This window comes from Lathamus discolor, chromosome 1 (genome assembly GCF_037157495.1).
Source record: "Lathamus discolor isolate bLatDis1 chromosome 1, bLatDis1.hap1, whole genome shotgun sequence".
In the NCBI taxonomy this organism is placed as follows: Eukaryota; Metazoa; Chordata; class Aves; order Psittaciformes; family Psittacidae; genus Lathamus; species Lathamus discolor.
Genome location: NC_088884.1, coordinates 84,963,019 through 84,986,564, shown reverse-complemented (window position 1 = coordinate 84,986,564; position 23,546 = coordinate 84,963,019). Strand labels below are relative to the sequence as shown.

The 23,546-nt window shown below is 39.8% G+C and overlaps 1 protein-coding gene across 12 annotated transcripts in view; it reads right to left on the bottom strand.

The window, feature by feature from the left end:
• Positions 1 to 23,546, bottom strand: part of SOX5 (SRY-box transcription factor 5) — a 651,142-nt gene that overhangs the window by 324,089 nt on the left and 303,507 nt on the right. For 11 of the 12 annotated variants that reach the window (XM_065683868.1, XM_065683903.1, XM_065683877.1 and 8 more), the window contains one exon: positions 19,491 to 19,631. The exons of the other annotated variant lie outside the window; for it this stretch is intronic. The gene's annotated coding sequence lies outside the window, so the exon portion shown is untranslated. The remainder of the gene's footprint in view (positions 1 to 19,490; positions 19,632 to 23,546) is intronic. 12 annotated transcript variants of the gene reach the window in all.

Here is a 23,546-nt window from a genome sequence, read left to right as displayed (position 1 = left end):
GGTAAGTCCATCTACCCAGCAGGTAACTTTTTACATAGCTAATATTTTGTACCTACTTGACATGCACAGCACTCTACTAATCTGGCCAATCCACTTGGTCTCAATGAAAAGGCAGGAAGAAAGTCGCCTTGGTTATTACACTCTCTGAGGTTTCCTAACCACTTCACATAATTAGTTCTGAGAAGTTTTAAAATGCCTTTCCTATTCCTGTGATATGCACTAGATGCTTAATGTAAATATTTCATGTTTGCAGATCACTGGAGACCGTACAGCTGAACAGATTATAAAACATTGTAAAGTTTAGAGCAACACATAGCAGACTAGTAGCATGCACTCCTAGAGGTTTATGAGGACAAGAAGTCCACCGTTTTCTGATCACACCCTGTGGATTGCAATGTGAGAGTAGCATGAAAGAGTAATTGTAAAGTTTTTTAAATGTATTATTAGGCTCTGGTTTGAACATGTACTAGAGGAGAAAGTTGCTGTCAACAGCTGGAGAGTTAGCAACTGACAGAAGAATCAACAGAGCTCTGGAAAACCTCTGGAAGTGCAGCTGGAATCGGGATCACTTATAGAGCCATTCAAGCTAACTGTGGGAAATTTGGAGATAAACTTTTTACATCTTTTTTTATGATGTAAGGTGTTACTGCTTAGGGCTACAGTCCTGGCTACTTTTTATATCCACATGAAACTAACTCTGTGGGCTGCCAGGACTTGAACACTGTTTCAATACTCAGATCTGAGAACTCATAAGGAAGCTACAGGCTTTCAAGAATGTATGAAATGTAAGTTAAGAAGTTCCTTCAAGTTAAAGTTCTTGTGAATCTGTTTATGTAGATGGAATCAATTTGGCTACTTACCAAAAGTGAATCAGAATCTGCCCTTTGATTGCCAGGCAGAAAAGATCAGGCAGCTCACTGCCTGATAAGTGATTTGTTATGACCTAAATTGTATATTTAGATGTAAATGTTCCCTTTGGATTTGCCTGTAAGGGCACAATTCAACCTTTTTTCTCTTTTTTTTTTTTTTTTTTTTTTGTTTGGGTTTTTTTTTTTTTTTTTCCCTCCAGAAAAATGAAATTATGCCTCAGTAACACATCAAAAGAAGTAGGAATTTGCAGCTGGCACCATTTAAGGATTAGTATTATCTATTGATATTTCTTTAATTAGATATTCCTCCTGTTCAAGTGACTCAAATATTTCTTTTTTTCAGGAAAAAGAAAAGAAACATAAATTGTTCTGGAAATTAAAAGGGGACTCAGCCTTCAGCTGCAGCTTTTGCTCTTTTCTTGACACTACCTAGCACAAATGACAGGACTGGGAGAAAACCCAGCTAAGAATACCTCTCGACCAGGAAGATGTGCTGAAGCAATATATCACTCTTTGGTTGCTAATTCTGAGTAGTGATTTCAATAGGACTACTGCTTGTTTGCAACATTCAGCAATTATATTCAGGATTGGGGCTGATAATACTGATGTTACCCAAGAAACAAAATGGGCTAAGGGATAAATCATATGGAGAGCTACCTATTTGACTGTAGTAGAAATCCATCATAAAACCAAGGCATTTCTGTAATATAGTGTGGCTGAACTTTGCTGCTGAGTGTGGTATAGCAGCTCTGTGAATGAACAGAGAATTTCAGTCCCTAGAGCTCAATTTATTAGCCTACACGACCATTAACATTATTTCGTTGAAAGAGAGAAAGAATGGAACTATTTCACAGGTATTATTAGCTCCATATACATGTGCAATATGATAGAACATACTATATTTGTATACTTCAGTTGGAGATATCTGGCTATTAACAGGGAACATTCACAATTAAAAGTACATTATCCTCACCTAAAAAGGTCTGTCTTAACAAGTGACAATTGTTTTCATGATGCCTGGAAGTTTAACAGCCTCCAAAAATTACCACAGATCAGTAACATGTTATCTTCTATGATGGCTAACCATTACACTATTTGCTTATTAAATAATGCTTCTCTTAAGAGCACCACATTTAGGCTACAAGCTGCAGCTTTACTCCCTAGAGGCCCTGCTTTTCTTTTCAACTGAAAGTGCAGAGAAAGTAAATACTGTCAAATCAGACAGTGTTCTAAACAGCCATCATGACAACTTCATCTTAGTATGTCAACATACCAAGTGTTTCTCCTAGATACCCCGACGGGCCAGATTCAATGACCCCAGAGCAGGAGTAACTTGCAGTACTAAAAGCAGCTCTTCCTGCTGGCTAGATAAGAATAACAACAATAAAGATGTTTCTTAGAGAAAATAAAGACAACTGAAAGAACCAGTGAAAGAGGAAGACAAACAGACATGCAGAGCGGGATGCTGGAAAGAGGCGAATGGAAATACAGAAGTAAAGTTAAAAAAAACCCCACAGGATGTGTAGATAGCAAGGGAGGACAGGACAAGAATCTGAGCTATGACTGAGTTTATACCCAAAGCCCTCGAATTTGCAGTCAGTCTCCTGTTTCATTCAGACTCGTAAATACATGCAGCTTGCTCTGCCATTCTGCACTGCCTAGCAGGACTAACCCTTCCCAAAGAGATCTCCTACACTACATCCAGAGACATTGAAGCCACCCAAGATCTTTTGCTGCAGGTCTAACTCTCTTCAAGCAGTTTCCTTTCATACCAGGCCTGTTAGGGTTTGACTTTTTTGTCACACTATTAGATTCCTGCAGTCACTTTGTAGTAACACGCCAGCCAGTACAGGCCACACATAGTATGTAGAGGAGGCAGGGGGATAAGCCAGAAAAGAGTCAGGTAAAATTCCTACCTTTTTCCAGATGCACATTTAGAGATCCAGTGCTAGGTGACTGCATTCATTTCTAGTAGAAAAGCCCCTAGCAGCCAACTCTTGTCAATAAATACTACTGCGATAAATTTTTTTAAGTGCCACAGATATGGAAAAAGCCTGAATGATCAGAAAGCATTTTTGAGTTTTTGTTTGTTAGATCCGAGGAGACAAGCTGCTATTTTATTGCTCCGTGTAGATGCTCCTGCTTTGATGGACAAAACGTCTAGAACAATTGGACCACAAAGTGACATAAATCCCAACAGAACAAAAATATATCCATTACCTACAGTATGTCCAGAATCAATCTCTGCGAGAGATGATTATGGTATTGACCTGAGATCTGTCAGTACATTTTCCTCTGAGAAGTCCCAAGCTCTTGTAGACAGAGCCCCTGTGGGGTTTATCTTTCATGTACACCAATATGAACTGAAAACTAAAAACTCGCCGTGTGTGTGTGCTTTTCTTAGCCAGATTGTAACAGTTAATGTCTAGTGAATTATTAGCTGGATGCAAGTTGGCTAAAAATGGGCTGTGAAGGAAATTAATTTATATAGTACAATGGATCTATATAGAATCATAGAAGAGTTAGGGTTGGAAAGGACCTTACGATCATCTAGTTCCAAACCCCCTGCCATGGGCAGGGAAGCCTCACACTAGACCATGTCACCCATCATCAAGTCCTCAGTGACACTAAGCAAGTCACTCCACAATACTAGCCTTCCCACCTTAGTGCTCAGTCTACCTGGACAAACTCCAGTCAGTATCTGAATAAACTTGGTAATCAGAATGGCAGCAGAAAAGAATCAAAAGCTGAACAGGGGATAATCAACAACAGAAAATCCTTGCTGCCTAATGCATTGTAACTTCTAATTCTTAGAAAGTCCAACCTTCATGTTCATCTGGAATTAATATAATTTTTTTTCAGACAGTCATTTGGTCTCTGGGGAAAACAGAAAAGAGTTATTGTATCTCCTTCGACAAAGGAAGACACAGTAATTGCAAATGGAGTAAACCCACAGAATTACCTTCAAAGATCACATCAACACCCAGACCCAAATAACCCATATAAACCAAAGAATTAATTCATGTACAAAAGAAGAGCTCTGCTGGAGTGAAGAAACACCTACAGAACACAAACCTTGTCATGTAGCCCAGTGTGATGTAGATATCACCCTCATTGTTCCCCTTTATGCTAACCAAAATAAAGTCAGGAATTTTAGTACACTGCTGACTAATACGATTGAAACCAGGTACATGAAATTTGAGAGCGTCTCCCGACACTTAAGGTTGTCTTGGCAGACTGTTCATCACACAGGAGCAAACCCACCATATGAAAAGCAATGTAACAAGCTGAAAACCATAGCCCACGGCCTCCATGCAAACAGAATATTTGGTTTACCCATACACCCAGGAAAACTGAGGTCAGCTAAACAGCCCACAACAAAGTACTCAAAAGAAATACATGTGCTGCTCCAGTCTTTAAACAGTCAGAATCCCAGCTCTACTTGAATGTAATAAGGAAATTCAAATGTGCTTGTGACACACCTATACTGCTGGGGTGGCTGGTACCTTGCCCCCAGGAACCATTTGGCAAAATCCTTCTCTGGCCAGGATCCTCAGCATTCATATCACATAGCTTTGGAGCCAAAATGAGGAGAAGCTCACAGACAGGAGATGGCAAAGTTCCCCCAGGAATCCCAGTGCTCTACCCCATGTTAGTACAGGGTTGAGCATGTGTCATAATCCCAAAGACACGTGGTAATGCCAGAGTTAGATTGCTTTCAGACCACGAGTCAGCATGCACTTGTGGCTGATCTCATGACACAGTTCAGGCTTGGAAGCCACACTTCAATTTTTCAAGAATCAGGTTACCCAGCCTTATTCTGTGGAGAAGTACAGCATTTGAGGGACACCAAGTTCTTTCGCATTTGCATTTTTAAAACACTTCAAGTCTTTTACAAAAGGTTTTTAATTTAAAACACTTGCCATAGAGACTAGAACTAGTTCAAATCAGCATAAACATGTATAACTGCCTTAAACCCTTATACATGGGCAAAGATAGTTTTTACCTGGCATTCTACAGACATCCCAAATTTTAGCATTGTAACACCTTAAAGGATGGGAAATGGATTGCACAGTGTCTGATGCATTCAAAAGGGTTTTTTTAGCCATTTTACAGTATATCTGCAGGAGTCTACTTTCAAGCTGGGACTACCACTACATCAAATTGGAATAAATACATATTTTGCATGCTTATAAACACACAGACACAAAGTACAAATACACACACTGTGTACTTCTCTGCAAGAACTCAAAAAAATGTTTCAAGCATCAGTTGATTAACCAAAGAAAATTACAGAAATGGACACAAATGTTCCCATTTTCCTCTATAGTGGAATAAAGCAAGGTAAAACCCCAACAGTGAGTGAATCCCTGGGTCCCAGACTGTCAGGAATACTGAGTGCCAGTCCTCAGCAAAAGCTCACTGTGGCTTTGCTATAGGGCTTACTTCTGCTCCACCACTTTAGCTGAAGATCCCACAAAGCACTTACTAATACTTAGTCACGTAAGTACTCTGGACTTGTAAGATAAAGCCTCAATGAAATATTTAAGAGACATGCATACAAAAACAAAGGTAACTGCCATCAGAAATAACCAGGTTGTCTACTGAATTACTTTAAAAGAAAGGATATCTTCATAATGATAAAAATAGAAAAATCAACTTGAAAAATCAGGTAAATCATTAGAAAAGAAACGGTCTGATGTTTGTGTATTTAAATCTGATACACAAGCGTGTCCTCAAAACCTGAAATCTTGTGCTACTAACATCATTGCAGAGGACAATTGCATGAAAACTTGGGCTGCAGTGGGAAGTGCTGAGGTAACTTCAGCTACAGCAGCACAAAGGTTGCTTCTGTTTACCAAGTGCCATATAGATCTCATCAAGCTACTGTTAATTTCAAGAGTGTTTTATCACAGCTGGGAAGAATTCATACCATAGAAACCTTGGCTTTACAAAAATAGTGGGTTTTGAAGTATGCTAATTATTTTATAAGTATACAATTACTGAATATACTTTAAAAGTAAACAGAAACAAGTGGATTGAGGCTGTGGCATAAAATTGAGGTGGGAGACCTTTCAGTAGAAGCATGCAAACATTTTCAGCACAGCTTTTGATGGATTAATAGAGTATGTTTCCTTCTTCTTCCCCTACTGCAACTGCTAGAGTTGCATCAAAATTTAATGAGCAAGAAAATGTAAGGAAAAATAACTATGGAATCATTTAGACAACAAAGATACAGTGGCCATAAAAAATCCTGAAATTGTCATTATTACTATTTATGTTACATTAGCACTCAAAATATAACACACACTTTACAAACACAGAGATATAATTTCCGTCCTAAAAAGCCCCCCAGCTTTCTAAAGTCACTGAGAATGAGGACACGTACTTCCTTGCAACATATAACTTCCTTGGCTGGGTTTCTAGTCATCACCTATGGCTTTATTCACTGTAGCTGGTACAGTGCTGTGCTTTGGATTTAGGATGAGAATAATGCTGAGAACACACCAATGTTTTAACTGTTGCTGAGCGATGCGTACTGTAAGACAAGGGTTTTTCAGCTTCTGCAGCGATGAGGCTGGAGCGGTACAAGAAGCTGGGATGGGACACAGCTGAGACAGCTGACAACTGGCCAAAGCAATATTCTATACCTTATGACGTCATGCTCAGCACATAAACTGGGGGGAAAGCTAGCTGGAGGGGCCACTGCTCAGGAGCAGGCTGAGTATCAGAAAGTTGGTGGTGAGCAATTGTTTTTCATTTGCATCACTCATTTTTCTTGGGGTTTATTTCACTTTTTGCTGTTTTCATTACAATTGATAATAATAATAATACAATTTTTTTTTTTTTATTTTATTTCCATTATTAAACTGTTCTTTTACCCTTCCAATTCTCTCCCCTACCCCACTGAGGAGGGGACTGAGTAAGCGGCTGTGTGGTGCTTAGTTGCTGACTGGGGTTAAACCAAATATGACAAATTCCCTACTCTTCAGCAGCACCTGAAGGAAACTGGAATCAGAGCCACTGCTCAGACACTATGATCTTCAATGTCCAAATAACAGCCAACATAGAAACTATCCAAGCTACACTACAGGGCATGTTTTCAGCATTTTGGGGGTGTGGGAGGTGATGCTTGGAGATTTAGCTGCAAAACTCCCATTATTAATAGAAATTGCACAGCTAAATCCCCATATTCTATATAGCAAAAATAATGCCTTACATTTCTCTCTGGTACCACTCCTGATCTGTGCTGACAGCTCTCTCATCATGAATAACATTATGTCAGGCTGCCCAATGATTCCTGAAACTGTCAACAATGTTTAAAGTCAAGTTCTCCAAACTTTTTAAAACTTAATCATCTTCACTCTGGAAGCATAAAAGTTGAATGCAATAGAAAATGTGCAGATTCACAGCAAGTTTTATTGACTTGCTGGCCAAAGACCTCATCTAGCTGCTGAAACATTTACATACTACAAAGCACTGTATATAAGAAGACTGTCCTTAAAGGCCAGAATATACATGAGATGGCAGAAAGAGTTGAGAAAGCGCACTTGAATTTTACACTAAATTATCAAAGCCTTCAGTCAATCCAGTGTATGCAATCAGCCTAGTTTTGGAAATTTCATAACATCATATACAAGCACAGCTGAGAAAGAAAGTCTTGAGAAACCTTAATTTCCTTGTCTTTTTCTGTTTAAATCTGACTCACAATGTCACTTTTCAAAGTGTGTAAGACCATCAATCCCTCCATTTCCCCTCATTTGTTTTTTTTTTAATTACTGATCATCAATGTGATGAAAAGTTCCAGACGGAAAGCTTGAAGGAAGAGTAATCAATGTATGCAGGTCCACAGGGGGGACTAGTAAAGAAAATACCAGCAAACAATCTTCAGAAAGGAAGCCAATCAACTTGACATTTTCTAACGGCTCAATTAAAAATAAATACATATATAGAACATTTCAAATTGAGTGCCTGATAAATGTTGTATATACTTTAAATGCCCATGTTTTACATTCTTTTTTGTTACTTTGGCACTCCCCTTTTGTTGTCTAGAAGGGTGTTTTCAGCAAGAATGACATTAACTGGTACCCCTGACCTGCAAACTACTGACCAACATGCAGCCAAGCACACAACTGAATATTAGCAGGATCAGGAGGATAATAAAATCTCTCAAAAGTGTATGCAACAAGCAGATAGCAATGAATAGAAAAAACTATTTGTTTCCTGCTAAGTCAGTTATTCATTGTATATGAATTATAGCAGGTGCAACATTCCAAGACAGAAACAAAAATTATTTGCAACTAGAGGAAGGCTCTGTTAACCTGCTCAAGAAGAACTACTCTGAGAGGGGACTTAAAGGACCTCCATGAAATACCTACTACAAAAACCTCAACTGACTGCTACTTTTCTGTTACATCTTTTTTTAAGTTCATAGTACTTCCATGAAAACCAAACCTTTCTCTTGTCATCATATATCACAGGAAGCATGTGCATGTTGGTAAACAGTAAGCCGGAGACCAAATCCTAGCAGGCTCATAGGAAAACCCATATAAGTGCTTGAATTGAACAGACAGCCACTCGAGATTTCAGGTTTTGATCCAAACTGAACTGACATTCAGAGTCTTATAAAATTCACTCTTCATTATTCACAGATCTCCAGTGCCTGTGCTTCTCTCAAAGTTGTGACTCCTCAAATCAGGTTATCTCATTAGATCATAAGAATCATTAGGGTTGCAAGGGACCTCTGGAGATCATCCAGTCGAACCCCCTGCCAAGGCAGGGCCACCTAGAGCTGGTTACACAGGAACCTGTCCAGGCTGGTTTTGAATGTCTCCAGAGAGGCAGACTCCACAACAAACCTGGGCAGCCTTTTATTTCACGCTGGCTTTCACTTTTTTAAATTTGAAATTTAGTGTTAATTCCCAGAATACATAACTTGAATGCACTGAAGAAGTTCAGAAACAAAAAGGAAAAGAAAAAGGATAGAGGGTATATTAGTTTATAACACTGGAACTATTATGCCAAGTTTACATTCTGGGACTTAATTTATGATTTTTGAACAGTCTTTCCTGGCAACACTTCTATTTTATTCTATGGACTGTTGAACCACAGCATACTAACGAAGCAGCTGATAAAATCTCTGTGCATTTTATTGAAGTCCTCTTCAAAGATCTCTAACATATGTTTCATGAAGAAATAGAGGGTGTATCTGTCAGCTTCTCTCAAGAGCTAATAGAGAACAATTTCATTTGCAGGAAAAGGCACAGCTATTCTGTTGGTTCCATATTAACCTGGGGAACCCTGTACACCAAGGATATTTCCTCAAAATGTGTTTGTACAGGTCTTTTTCACTTTTGAAGGAGCAGAAAGGTGTTGAAGTAGAATGGAGAAACAGTCTCACAGAGCGCCCACATCCTAGGGCCTGTCTTAAAGAAAGCTCTTATCTCTAGGAAATGTATTCAGTCACGAGAATCTAAACATAGCTCCCTGTTCACAGAGAAAATAATGACACACAAAGAAGTCCTCTCATTTTGGCACTGGATAACTATGCATAAAAATAAATTAAGGAAAAATTAAAAGTGATTAGCTACTGTTTCCTTTAACTCCTTTTCAATTGTCCCCAGTCAAGCCACTGGTGTGGTGTGGTCTATAAAGGGATAAAACAAATTACTATCTACAGCTCATGTAAATACACTGGTCTCCTACTGTATTTGCTACCTAAATTCAGATGAAGGATTTTTGCACTCTGTTTTCCTCCCATCCTGTATCTGCTTTTGTGAGAAAAGAGATGCATTGGTGAGAGAGAGACAGAGAGGTAGTTACTTACTAGCACCATGTTCTCCAAAAGCCAGCATGCATCAATACTTTTGCCATTTCAGGGGATCCAGTTATGGTGAGCATCTTCCATGTCTGATAGTAATTGCACAAACATTCTGTTGATTACACTGTACCATGCAAATCACCTCTACCAGACAGATACGAAATTTAACCTTGTCCCGAAAGTATTGAAATATTTTTAGATACAGCCTATATTATTAAATTGAACAATAATAACATGCAAATAACCATTACATATATAGAAAAGAATTACTTACTGTTAGGGTGGTACAGTATTGGACCAGGTGCCCCAAACTGTATGAGACCCTGAACAACCTGAACTAATTTCTGAGTTGGTCCTCCTTTGAGTAAAGGGTTGGACCAGATGCCTTTCAGAGGCTGTTTCCAACCTAAATGATGACTCTAACTACGGTTTAAACAGGCAAACTGTCCACTTCTAGTGGCTAGTTGTGGGGTTGCTTATGTGGCAGATCGGTCGCATGTGTGTAACACATCGTATTCTCCCAGGGAAATTTCTTGTTAAGTCAAAAGAGAAGGTAAAAGTGTCCAAAGAGGGGCTAGACCAAGAAACAGGAACTACTGTATCTTGTCCCTCCGAGTTCTTCACATGTCCTCAAACTCCTATATGAAAAATAATTACCAATTCTTTACTACAGAATAACACAGAAATAACACAGATCTTGGCCCTTGCAATGATTATTCAGAAATTATTTTGATAAAGGTTTGCCAAGACAGAATTTATTCAGGGGCTGCTTCAAGCTCTGCTGAATGTTTATATCAACTTTTATGCAATCTGACATTCCCAAAACGACCTGACAGTTATGAACTGGAAATGCACGGAAACCATTACACAACACAGAAAAAAGAGTTTCAAATGAAATGGAATTTAAGAGCTGAATTTCTTAAACTGGCTCTGATAAAGGACTGGCCTGAACAGAAACCCTCTGAGGAACTTCCAGACTAACAGCTCAAGATGACTCTGTGTTGCTCCAAAATGCAACACTAAAATTATGATGTGAGGCTGTAGCAGTATTCCTCTCTGGGTTTTATTTTGTCATAATTGACGGACCTGAGCAGACTTTACACCAATTAGCAACAAAGACAGAAAGACCTTCTAGGGAATCACCAGAGGCCCAAGAGTGAGGTCCTGGCACTCCTCTGTAGAAATCTGTCCCCATCCCATGCTCCGGGCTGATGGTAGGTGGGCAGCAGTCCACTGGTGCCACAGCTTGCGAGACTGCAGGCTGCAGTGCAGAGTATCTCACCTTCACCATCTCAAACACACCAGCTGGTTAGGGCATTAAGAAGTTTCAGCTGTAAAACAGGTCTATCTAGACAGGTATGTAGTATTCCAGACCTTAGCTACAGTGCTAGGACATGAGAGGCAACAGGGTCTTTTGCAGTTTCCTTCCTAGGAATAAGAGATCTCCTCCATTTCAAGAAAATTAAATGGTTCTAAGCATGTACAAGAAGTGCATTCATAGAAACAGAAGTCCTTATTATGACAACAGTGGCACAGAACTGCCAGTAAATGCTCCAGCTTTTATACTGGGGCTGAAGCAGACATTGATCTTTTGCGAAACTTTAACAATTCTCCAGGAGGATTCTTTCACCGCTGTGGAAGAACTCTCTCTCTCGTAGCTCTTCATACCTGGACAACCCTGTAAATTTTTCCTAAAAAAATCCTTTTTTGATTCTTGATTCCCGATCTGCTGAACTCAAGTGAAACCACGTAAGACAAACATCCTCTTGCTTCAACCTAGCAGTCACTTAAACTGACACTGCATTTTCCTTATTTTTCTCTTTCCTTGATAATTCTTAGCTGGAGATAATGCTTTTTGGTGACTAAATGCATACATAGCACATCCCAGTATGAGTGATACAACTTTGTTTTTTCACATTACGATGGTTAACAAGTAATCAGCTCTGTCCACACTCTGTCATTACCAACTTTTTCCACAAGATATAGGAACAGTGTAGGCCAACAGAAGTTATTTAATGCCCCCTCTCCATCCATCTCTAAGAATAGAAAGGCTAACCCTAGGCTCTCTCCAAATTATAATGTAGTTTGAAGTAACATATTTCTCTAACTTGTTATGGGGAGTCATGCTTGGTTCTCTCTAATAATGGGTGAAGATTTTCAAGCCCACTACAATTTTGGAACATTCTTAACAATTCCTTCAAAATGAACACTGCTACTAAAATACAAAAATGCATTTTAAAGAGATTTATAAGATATTCCTTTTCCTTTCTTTACATATTGCTTAGAGTCTCTACTTACTACTTCAGTCTCCAAATCCTTCCCTCCAGCAGTGCCAATTGTGTACTGCCTCTTCTCTTTTCTTGCACACAGATAATATAACAACTCTCTTTTCTCTCCTGCCTCATTTTAATATGTTGCAGAATTACTGAGGGCATTTTGGTCAGAGCTTCTAAAATGACAGCTAACACTGGGCTAATTATCTGTGAGATGACAACTGCTCCATCCAAATGTCTGAAAAACATCTCAGCAAATCTCTTCAATTAACAAAGTCAAGTATGATTGATTTAACTTTCACTTGAGAGTTCTTCTCAGAAGAACTGGTTCAGGTGTACCCAACAAGGCATTTATTGAAACAGAATAGGTAAAGATTAAATGTTCTGCTTTTATACAGAGCCCTGCAACCAAGCATCTCAAACTCTTCATAAGACCCTTCATAAGACCTTAATTAATTAAGACTCAAGTTATCCTCTGTGGTAGAGAACTACAGCTTTGCCTACTTTATAGGTCAAGATCTGAGGCAGAAATAGGCCAAATGAATTGGCAATGATCCCACTGAAAGCACGTGGCAAAACTGGAAATTCAAATTACTTCAATTCAAAGATGCCTCATGCTCTTCACACAAGAAAGCTGTCTCACCTTCATTCATTCTTTCCTTGTGAATATTTGTAATTTTTTAACATGATGACTGTCATTTCCAGTTAGAGGGGGCAATGCACTGTCACTGAAGCAGCTCTTAGAAGCTTCTTTAGAGGAAGAAAATACAAGCACAGTACTTCAGAGCAATGCAGAATAGGAGGTTTAGGGTTGTTAACCTGATACTTGTTCTGATTTTATCAGCACAGTCCAGATTTGGAAAGCTCAGATAAACTAAAATTGGTAACTTTGATATTTTTGTGACTTTATGTCATCATCCATAACGCTACCAGATAGCAAAACATTATACATGATGACATAACACCTGGAGAAAGCATTATGCTTATCAAAAGGCTGTGGGTTTAGCCAATTCAGTTCAAGAGCTCATGAGCATTTATGAGCTTTTAGCCAGGCTCTATCAGCTCTGGTTATTACCTCTGTCCTTTTTCTGGCAAGCTGCTCCAAAATAAGAAGCAAATAACTTGGCTGCATTTTCTACCCAATGCAAAAGCTGTGCAAGGTATTAACAGTTTGATACAGACCAGGAAGGATACAGGCTGCTGTTGTCTGTTAAACTATGACCTTGTGAAGGTAACTGAAAAGAATTTTAAAAACCCCAATCAGACTGCCCTGCCTTCACAGTCCTCTGCCTTTTGTGCAAAGGCAGCTATAAAACGTGTCAGGGAAGCCACAACACTGCTAACAAGAGACAGTGGAAGAAAAGTTTTCTCTTTCACTCAGAAACAGCCCATCGCATCTACTGTAGGCACTCCTAGTCAGCGACTGTTTAGTCAGAAGTTTTAACCGGCTCCTTAAATTCACCATCTCGGGGGCCTTGCTGCTTAATAAAGACTACAGGGTGTTGAGAAGCACAGTATATTATTTCATTAAGTGCTTTTCGGGAGAAGGGGATTTAGAAGTAAAACTGCTGGCTTTGTGTGGCAAGGTTATGACCTTTGACAACTTTGGAGCTTATCTCTTTCATCTTCCCACTCCCCCGAGACCCCGAACTTGCGGAGGGATGGAAGTGGGTAAGCCGGGGCCAGACAGAGTCTAGCATTGTTGTGGGGCTGCCTCCTCTCCCTTTCCCTCTCTCCCCTTCTCTCTCTCTCCCTCCCTCTCCCTCTCTCCCTTTTTTTTCCCCCTAAACAAAACAGATCTGAACTGAGCCAAGGAAACAAAAATGTATTGTTCCTCGCAGATGGAAGCGAGTGTCGCCTAGGTAACCAGATTAATCTCCTTTTTCTCTCCCTTCCTCTCTTGTAGTGCGGTAATCGGTGGGCTCTTTTCACAAAAAAGCCAGCCTCAAAGCTGGGGCTCTAACTAGGTTCCTAATTAGCTGCAATTTACAATGAAGACAACATGATGAGATAATAGAAATTTGCAAAATAATGACATACCTCAGCAAAATATTCCTCCTCCTAAGAACCATTTTTATACAAAAACAATAAAGAGGGCCCTTCTAAAGCAAAGCTGGAAAATGGTGGTGTATTATGTGACACAGAACATTATTGTTCGCCTCTTGTTCCCCCAATCAACAGCTTATTGTTTGGCATCTTAAATAAAAATGACTCAAATACAGGCCACATAATGATCTCCATTGCGCTAATACACTGTATATACAGAGTAGTCAAAAATGTACCCAAGCCAAGGCCAGTGGGGCTGATAAAGTACCGGGGCTCAGAAAGGTAATTTACAATACAATGCACTAACTATTATTACTGGTCTTAATCACACATATCTTTCTGATTTCTGTCAGGATGCGCTCTGACATCAAAAAAGGACACCCGAACAGGGGGCAGCTAGTTAATGAAATATGATGGATTGCATTTGTTTTCATGTGGTGGTTAGCTCAAACGAAGCAGCCTCCAGACTGTTAGCCAACAGTCTTCTCTTGTGCGACATCAAAGGCTCCCATTGACGGGGGGGAGAGGGAGGGTGCGGGAAGGGGGATTGCAGGGAGACAGCACAGAGGGAGGAGCGCTGAGCAACTCAAAGGACCATTAATTGTAATCTCTACCTTATGTCCAAAAGGGGAGAGCAGAGAAATATAACGGACCAGGGCCAACCTGCCACTGATTTCAAGGAGGAGCATCAGCACCTCCACGTGTGGTGGAGGAGTGGCATGGCCACTGCTGAAACTGGGCATTTAGCAGCACAAGGATGACTTGTCATTGCAGATATGAGGAGCATGTCCCTGCTGGAGTGGAGAGTGGAGGAGAGTTCAGGGCAGTTTTGATCTCAACAGAAATATTTCATAAATAGCAACAAATTGTCTAAAACTGTCAGGAATAACAGCAGCAGCAACAGTAATTCCTTATTTGTTTGTGGACTCATCACTGTTGACTGCTGCAGCTGCAAATGTTCAACAACTACTGATCAATGGTTCATCCCTTAAATAAGTGCAACTACAGCCACTTTGGGCAAGGCCAGGAAAGCATTATCATGAACCCTGACCTGGTCTTTTGGTTGCTGAGTATGGCAAGATGCCTAACTTCCTTCACAGAGTAATTGAAAGGAATCAGAAATGTTACATTATACACAGAGCAAGCCAACTGCTGAAAACTACTGACAGGGTACCTGACTCTAGCTGTACAACAAGGTCCTGCAAGATAGTTTACACTGAGGGTTAACTACCCAAAGAAGCATTATAATACTGCTGTTGTCTGTTTATACAGCTTCTTTCATCTTTAAGGATCTCAAGGTACTTAAATGGTATTATAAGTTTGCTGAAGAGAGCTACTGAATACATTAATGATGAACATTACACTATACAAAAATAAGGAAAAAAAGCAGATTTTAGAAGTACTCCAAACATACCCATTCTAATGACCACTGACATGACATTTTTAAAAAGGAGACAGAGCAGACTGGATTTTGGGTTTTAAGATGTCATTCAATACACTCACGCAAGAAACACATGGGGGTGCCAATCCATCCTGAGACCCTTTGGAAGTATAATGTGACACCTTTAAATCCATGACAGTAAACCTTCAAACAATAATTAAACATAAAAAGCCTATGTATTTAAGACACAGAATGGCACTGAAAATAGGTTTTGATTCTGGAACTGTGTCTGCTATAAACAAACATACCCCATCCTGCAGAGATTTCTAGGAAAAAGAGAACAAGGTGAACAAATGTGCAGGATTCAGTCTTTAAATAGAAATCTCCAACAATGAGTGACTGATGGTCATATTCTGATGTACTGACTCAATACTACTCTCTCCATGCAAAGTCTGATTTAATAGGAGTACTTGCAGAATAAGGTGTTATCCAGTGTAAGAGCATCAAAACTGGTTCTGCAAAACAAAATTATGTGTAAAGTACTTGAACTGCCAGTGAGGCAGCCCTACTCCAACAAATGCTGAGCATCTTCTTATCCCAGCACGGGAGCTGGCAATCTATCAGAAGTATCCTGACAAACAGGATCAGGCAGCACCTAAGAAAAGAGCAGGGAAGTCAAGAAAATGGCTTTGAACCTGTGAACCCAATTCAGTGTAAATCCTGTGTTGACATGACTGATCATGGAAAGAAATGGAGTCACTGGTGCTTCTTTGCATCAACTGAAGGCCAGACCTGAAGATTTGTGCGTTAGTTTGTTTTTGTTTCCAGATACTATATACATTTCTGTGGAAGGCTGGATATATTGCTCGTTCGTTTCAGTCTATATCTGAAGCCTAAAAGTATCTAAAAAGCAGACTCTGTTCGCGATTTAGATTTCTAAACATAGAAATAAACGTTTACCTGGAGCATTTTTCTCCTTCAGAGCTTTCTCCTTTGGACCCTATTTTTGCTTAATCTATCTAGAGGTTTTATCTTTGCATTCTTAAATAATCCTGTGTGGAACAGCCACCACACACTGAGAATTCAGAAAAGCAGGAACAGCCTTGCTGCCCTGTGTATCCTATGCCAGAGTCAGAACTGCAGCTTGGTATCTGTACAGCCTGGTATGATTAACACCATTTTACACAGAAACATTAACTCTTCCAAGCAAGTGCTTTCCCCATCTATCCAGCTCCTTGGATAGATAAAATAACTCAGGAAAAGTTAGTTTCCCACAATTACAGAGCTTTATCTGATATTGCAGACACACAGCTCAAATTGAATTCAGTGTGATTTCTGTATATTCAGCAGGTTTGGAACCATAAATATTAACCTTTCTCCTTACCAATAATATCCAATGTACTGCACTGTAGGAGGCCAAAACACTGGGACTGATCCTGCAATATGAATCCTGTGTTTTGGGTTTTTTTGTTGTTTTTTTTTTTTTTTCTTTCCAAGCTAATGGAACTATTTGTGCAAATAAATGTTGAAAGATTGGGTGCTCAGTGCATTTTCCGTTCCAGCATCCTGCCTGGCACAGTCTGAGTTATCCAGCACGAATCTAACTGAGATCATCTACACTGTTCCCCTGTAATAGCACCTGTGCCTTTGTGGCCCTGAGCTGCTCTGACAATACAAACTTACAAACAGCTTTTGAAACATGACTCAAACATCCTTCAGCATGAACAAAATCTGGTGCGTGACACAACTGGCTTGCCTTTATTTTATTATCATTATTACCACTCCCAGGCTTTGGAGAGCTTTACGTCTCTCAACACATTTCTTTGGCATCTCTGATAGCTTTCAATCTTCCTACATTTTCTACCTTTGATGCACTAGCAAACAGCCAGAAAAACTACGTAAACAAATGTGTTCACACAGGATACAAGAAAATCCATGCAGCTAGCATAAGTTTAATGTTCTTCAAGTCTTTTCCCCCTTCCTCTATTCTTGCCCCTGCCCCCCAGGGGAGGTGGGAGGAATGGTTTAAATCAATAACCAAAGGCTTCAATTTTACAAACCCTTGAGCCATTAGAGCTCTGAGTCCTCGGTGCACCCTTCATAACCTCCCCCACCCCTGCACACACAATTACACACACGCACATAACGCATATATAAAAGAAATACTCCCAGCCCGGCATTAACAATGTTCATTCAGTACTCTTTACTTAAAGGAAGAAAACAATTAAGTGAAACCTTGAAGTAATCTCATTCTGGCTATTTAGCCTCTTCATCCCTCAATGTGTGGTTAGTAAGTGTTGCAATCAGGGGCTAAGTCCTGCTATCATTCGGCCTTAATTAAAAAAGACACAAGCAGTGGAGCTGTGAATTAGAAATGTAACAATGCACTACCCCTGATTAATTCGAGGCTCATGTTGGATTAATAACTCCAAACAAAGAACAAAAGGAAATTGTTATGCGAATTGCAGTCCTCCCAGGCCAGACAAAGGTCAAATCACAGGATTTCAATTTCATCCGGAGTCGCTTAATCAACTCCCTCGGAAGGAAGACCATATGCAGTCCTGAAAGCTACCCATTGTAGTCATGTTGTCACTGGACCTGAGAGACAGCACAGAGATAATCCCAACTATTCCCAATCTTTTCTCCTTCTTGGCTATTTCTTTTCTCTTTTGCTTTTCTTTCTTGGCTTCTTTTTTTCTTTTTCCCTTAAAAAAAAAAAAGTGACAAAACCCCTTCATTAGGGCTAATAATTAAGGAATAAGGACACTGTTCTGTCAGAAAGCGGCTTTTGTGGCTGCTGCCCTGTGGAAGCACCCTGGGTTTCGCTGCCCATGCAGCTGCAAAGACAGCTCCTTATTTTAAGGGGGGTCTTCTCTGACAACAGAAGCCACATACTGCTGTGCTTTGGCATCATGCAGTTACTTAAAAGATACAGCACTGGTGGGGTGGGAGGTGGGTAGAATAGGGTGCTTTGCACATATTCAGTGCACTGCCTACATCTTAATACAGAGGTCCTGTGGGTATGCTAGCTGAGGAAGAAGGATATTACTGCCCTGAAGTCCTATCTCTGACTGAAATTAAGCCACAGAGAATAGAATCACATTTTTTTCTTGCTGTTCACCCCCAATGAAATGATGATGGAGTAAAGCAGCCCCCAGTTTTCATGATCTAAAATACATTGTTCCTCCAGCAAGCAGAATCACAGCATGTATCCTGCTCCCACTGAACATGACTTCTCAAGTAACTTGCATGGCAGGGCATTTTACATGGATGGCACAGTCCATCCTACATAAAGAAAAACAGGAAATCCCAGGTCTGCCTATAAACCTGGCACCTCATGCCCAAAAGCAAGTATAAAAGTCTGCAGCAACTGAAAAGAAGCAAGGAATAAGCTTCAGGGTGGGGACCTGCAACACACAGTTCACTCTTGCCTTCACTGCCTTCTTGAGAGGCTCTGCCCATCAGCCTGGTAACACCAGTTTGCCACATATCTGGCTTCAGCTGCGCCAGCCTGGATGGTGCATGTAGTCCCTCTCTCAGCCAGATCCCTACTGTGATCCGTAACATTTCAACAGGCATGTTGGAATTTTTCAGGGTTGTGTGGTTTTGGTTTTTGTTTATTTGTTTGGAGTTTTTTTTTTTTGGTGGGTTTTTGTGGTTGGTTGTTTAATAGGTATTCTGTAACAGCGATACAGTTCAGGAACAAATTTACTTTCTCCAGGAATCAGCTCCAGTAAAAAGTACCAACAGCCAGAAACACTTCACACCTTGATGTAGACCTCTTGTTTAACTCAAACAAATTTCTCCTGAATTATATGAAATGAGATACAGAGATTTAAGTAACAGTCCCCTTTTAGTCTCAAATTCTGGTCCCAAACATATTCTGTATACGCATTAATTACTGTATTATTGCTGCCAAATGCTCCATGGCTCTCTGACATAATTTTGCCAAAGGAGATACCTTAAAGCCAGATAAAAGAACCAAAACCGTGGTACTGATACCTGGTACTGCATCAAAACATCAAGGCACTTATGAATAAAGGTTAGGATTCACATATTAAAACACCTTGGGAAATGCAGATTCTGTAGAAGCCTCTTACCTGTGTTAGGTGCTGGAATAAAACTGCAGGTCACTCGGTGAACTGAAAAGATCCTGGGATCATCTCCACTCAATTCTGTCACAAACTACACTTGGTCCTCTTGCCAAGGGGCTGCTTACACACCTGCTGTCTCTGAATTAGCTGTTGAAGGGGAAGAAGTGGTTTGTGAATTGCCCTGTTCTGAAGCCCTTTCCCACTCAGAAATATATGCCAGCTCTAAATACTAACCCAGTAAATGACTATTCAACTTCTCTGATGCTTTCCTTTTAAGTATCTGTTCACTTTTGCTTTACATATTGATTTCTTAGCATGCAACCAAAAATTAAGATGAAATACATACTGTGCCATGGAAAAGGAGAGTCACATACTCAGAAACCCTTTTGCCTGTGTTACACCAAGTCATTAAACCCAAATTATATGGAATGCAAATTCTGTTAGAAGTAAATCTTTCAAATATTCCACCAGCTCCAAAATATAAGCATAATTTTTGAAATCTGTTACTATTAGAAGCTCAGCAACAAATGTTTTTATGTGCATTATAGTTATTGTAGCTAATTCCACTCTTCAGTGCAAAAGTAAGATCTAAGCTTTAAATCTACAGCTCCAAAACTTTATCCCACTTACTAGTCTATAAAAGAAGGCAACCTATGTGCACATCCAGTAAGAAGAAATGAGAGGGCAAGTTTGTCCTTCCCTGTTATTCCTACTACAAGTGCTGTGGAACAGTTCTTCATCTCCTTGTCCCAAGACCCTCTTGGATAGATACTCCTTCTTTATAATAAATTCTTAACCCAAAGTTATTATTATCCTGTGATATGAAACAATAATTCATGCATATATATATAAACGAGGGTAGCCTCTGAATACAGTCAAAGACAGTCCTTGACTCCATTTTAAAAATCTTCACTGGCGTTTGGAAAACTACGATCTGGTGCTGGCATTCATTCATGTTATTTCTTTAAGGCAAGTAAAGAGCTTAATTCCATAAAATCCAAATAGACTCCCCTCAGGCTGCACCAGCATACTGAAATACTGGTTTACATGAAGCTTCAACTTCTTGCATCGGCTGAACATAGAAGAATTTCAACTTTCATGTTTAAAGCTAGTTAAGGTTGTGTCCTTCAGTCTAACATAGGAAAGACTGGCCATACATTTCCAATGTATTCTAATTACTACTGAACAAATAAGATATTTTCTCCAACAGTTAGCACTCACTCATGAAATCATGGGCCTAATTTCATAGCCCTGGTCCTCAAGCCCATGAGACATTGTTATTCAATACAGGACATGCACCTCTTGCTGACTGGAGAATGGTGTGCAAATGAATGCAAGACAAACACTGGTGTGTCAAGAAAAAATAGGTGCTGTTATAATACATATACAACATATAATACAGCATCCGCTGCTACTGTAATACCAAAAAAAAAAAAAAAAAAAAAAGAAGCACCCAAGACAGCTCTATTCTGCTTTCTGCAGAAGAAGGCAGAGACAGATAGGTACTGGGGTGCCTGTTCCACTCCCAGCCCAGACCAGGTTACCAGCAGCTCCTGTACCTTACATCAGATGAAAACCAGCTACAAATCTGCTGAGGATGGCGGGGAGAAGAACTTATTCAAGCGGCTGCAGACCTAACCAGCCCCTAACACCAAGTTTGGCACATGCATGCTGTGTCTTGAAATCAAACTTTGACCATTTTATAGCTCCTGCTATAAAGAAAATCAGCTTCCAAGCATCTAACTCTTGGCTGGGGACAGACATAGCCTAAAACCTTCCCCATACCACTTCCAGCACAACTGCCACTTCCTCCTCTGATGCAGCTACGCTGAGGCAGGTGGGAAGACAAGGCAAACCCCAGCTAAGTTACATGTGGGGTTTACAAGACTGCCCTGTATTTCCATGCAGTCACTCAAAATCAAAGGTGTTTCTCAGCTACCTCTAAAGACTGAAGAGGCCTATGAAATTTTATAAATCCGAAGGAATCAACAGCAGGCAAGCATTTAAAGGTGCCCTGAACTTGACTTGCTTGCTTCAGGAACCATCTCCAAGCTGTGTACCTGTTTCTTTAAGTAAATAAACCAACACATTTCTCTGATTTTACTTGACATTTTTCCCAATCCTCTCCCTTCACTTAGAAGCTGCCTCTTTCTCTTCCCTTCCACTTGAAGAAGCTGCCGGTGAGAGATATTCCTCCTCTGCAGGCCCTACCAAGTGCACAATAGCTTTCATGTATCTCTGCCTCACTGACCCTTCATCTCTTTTCAAATCACAGATAAGAAACAACATTTTCTTATCTTGCTAAGAACTGGGACACTTTCCACTTCTATTACAATATTACCCATCGCTATAGAGCAGCCTAATAGTCTGCACAAGAAAAAAAAAGGAAGACATAAATATGGCAGTTTTCTTCCAGATTCCAAGCAACAACTAGGACTACAGGTGTTTTAGTAGCTAGTACTCCAAACTGAACTGTAAGCAAGCAGCTGTGTCGAAAGATTAAATATGATGGCATGTGCAGAGAAAACCAGTTATGTCAAGCCCATTTGCCTCTCTCTGAAAAACCCAACCCAACCAACCAAAGATAATGTGGGTTCTTCCATTCACCTTACCAAGATGCCACTTCAGTTAGAAAGAGAAAATCAGAACAGAGCAAATTAGGTTTTACTTCTGGATAATTTTTCCAAAGAACCCCAGCACCTTTGCTTAAGCTCAGCTTAAAGAATTGCACACATCGTTTGTGAGAGCTGCTGGCCAGCTGCTGCGCTCCCTCTTAGAGGTGGCTGCTCCTAAGTACTGGCTGGCATAAAGCAGGGCAGGATACACAAGAATTTTAATATACATAATTGGTCCCACTGATATCAATAGGAAATAGTACTATAAAAAAAAAATGGTGCAGAACATTTACCTTTCTTCAATAAAATGAAACAAATATATCCAGTCTAGATAGTTACTAGAAGTTACATTCCAAGAAGCCCAAACAATTACTGCCAACATAACCACATGGATTACATGTACTTATTTTATGGAAAAACTGGAGTAATGTCTTGTATATTTGGTAATATGACCATTGTCTGATTTGTAATTTTTTTTCTTTAATGGAAGAAACAGGCTGAGTGAGAAATTTTTTGGGGGAAAGTTTTTCCTACTTAGAAAAAAATCAAAGTGCAACAAAAAATAAGATTATCAAGAAAATATCTCCGTTTTGACAAAAGTTCCATGACAGCTCCAACAGACAGAAGTCCCAGCAGCTAGAGAGGCTGGAATAAGGCAGAACAGAAACTTCACCTGTTTCTACCTTACCACCATTACTACTGTAGCTCCTGGACTCTTCTGGCTTCTTGGGAAATTCACATTTTCCTTGAAAGATACAGTTTTCATTTCTAAACATAAAAATGTTTTATTAAACAAATTTTTTTTTGGGGGGAGGGGCTTCTTTTTTCTTTTCTTTTTTTTTTTTTTTCATTTTAGGCAAGTTTTACTGGTAACTACAGAGATTGACAATTAGTGTGATAAAACCAGACAGAAAGTCTTTTAAGGTCATTAAAAGCAATATCCTTGTGAAAGAATCTACAATACTCTCAATAAGGTGATTGTGAATCTGACCTAATTTGTTGTTACTATGATGAGAAATTACACAAAGGAGCAAGGCCAAGAGTCTACCAATGTTACTTAACAAGAAGGAGCAGGGAAAGAGGTTCCAGAAGTTCTTGACAGAACTGGATCCCATGGAGCCTTATTTCACCTTTGCCTTTTTTTTTTTTTTTGGTGAAATCTCCCTCCGTTGCCTTGATGCCTCCGATTGAAAGGTGTTGTGTAAGTGACTCTCATTTGCGCAGCTCAGAAACATGAGCACAAACAAAAGCCAAAACATACAATTTGGTATATTTGCTTGCTGACTAAACACTTTTTCTATCTTTCTTTGCTTGGAGGGTAAATTGTTAGTTTCAAAGCTGAATGACTGCTTCAGTAAGTTGGGTAGCAGACTATTGGTACAGTGTGATAATTAAGGGATCTTAGGTCTTAAACAATGCTGATAAAACAGAAATCCCTCTCCCTTTT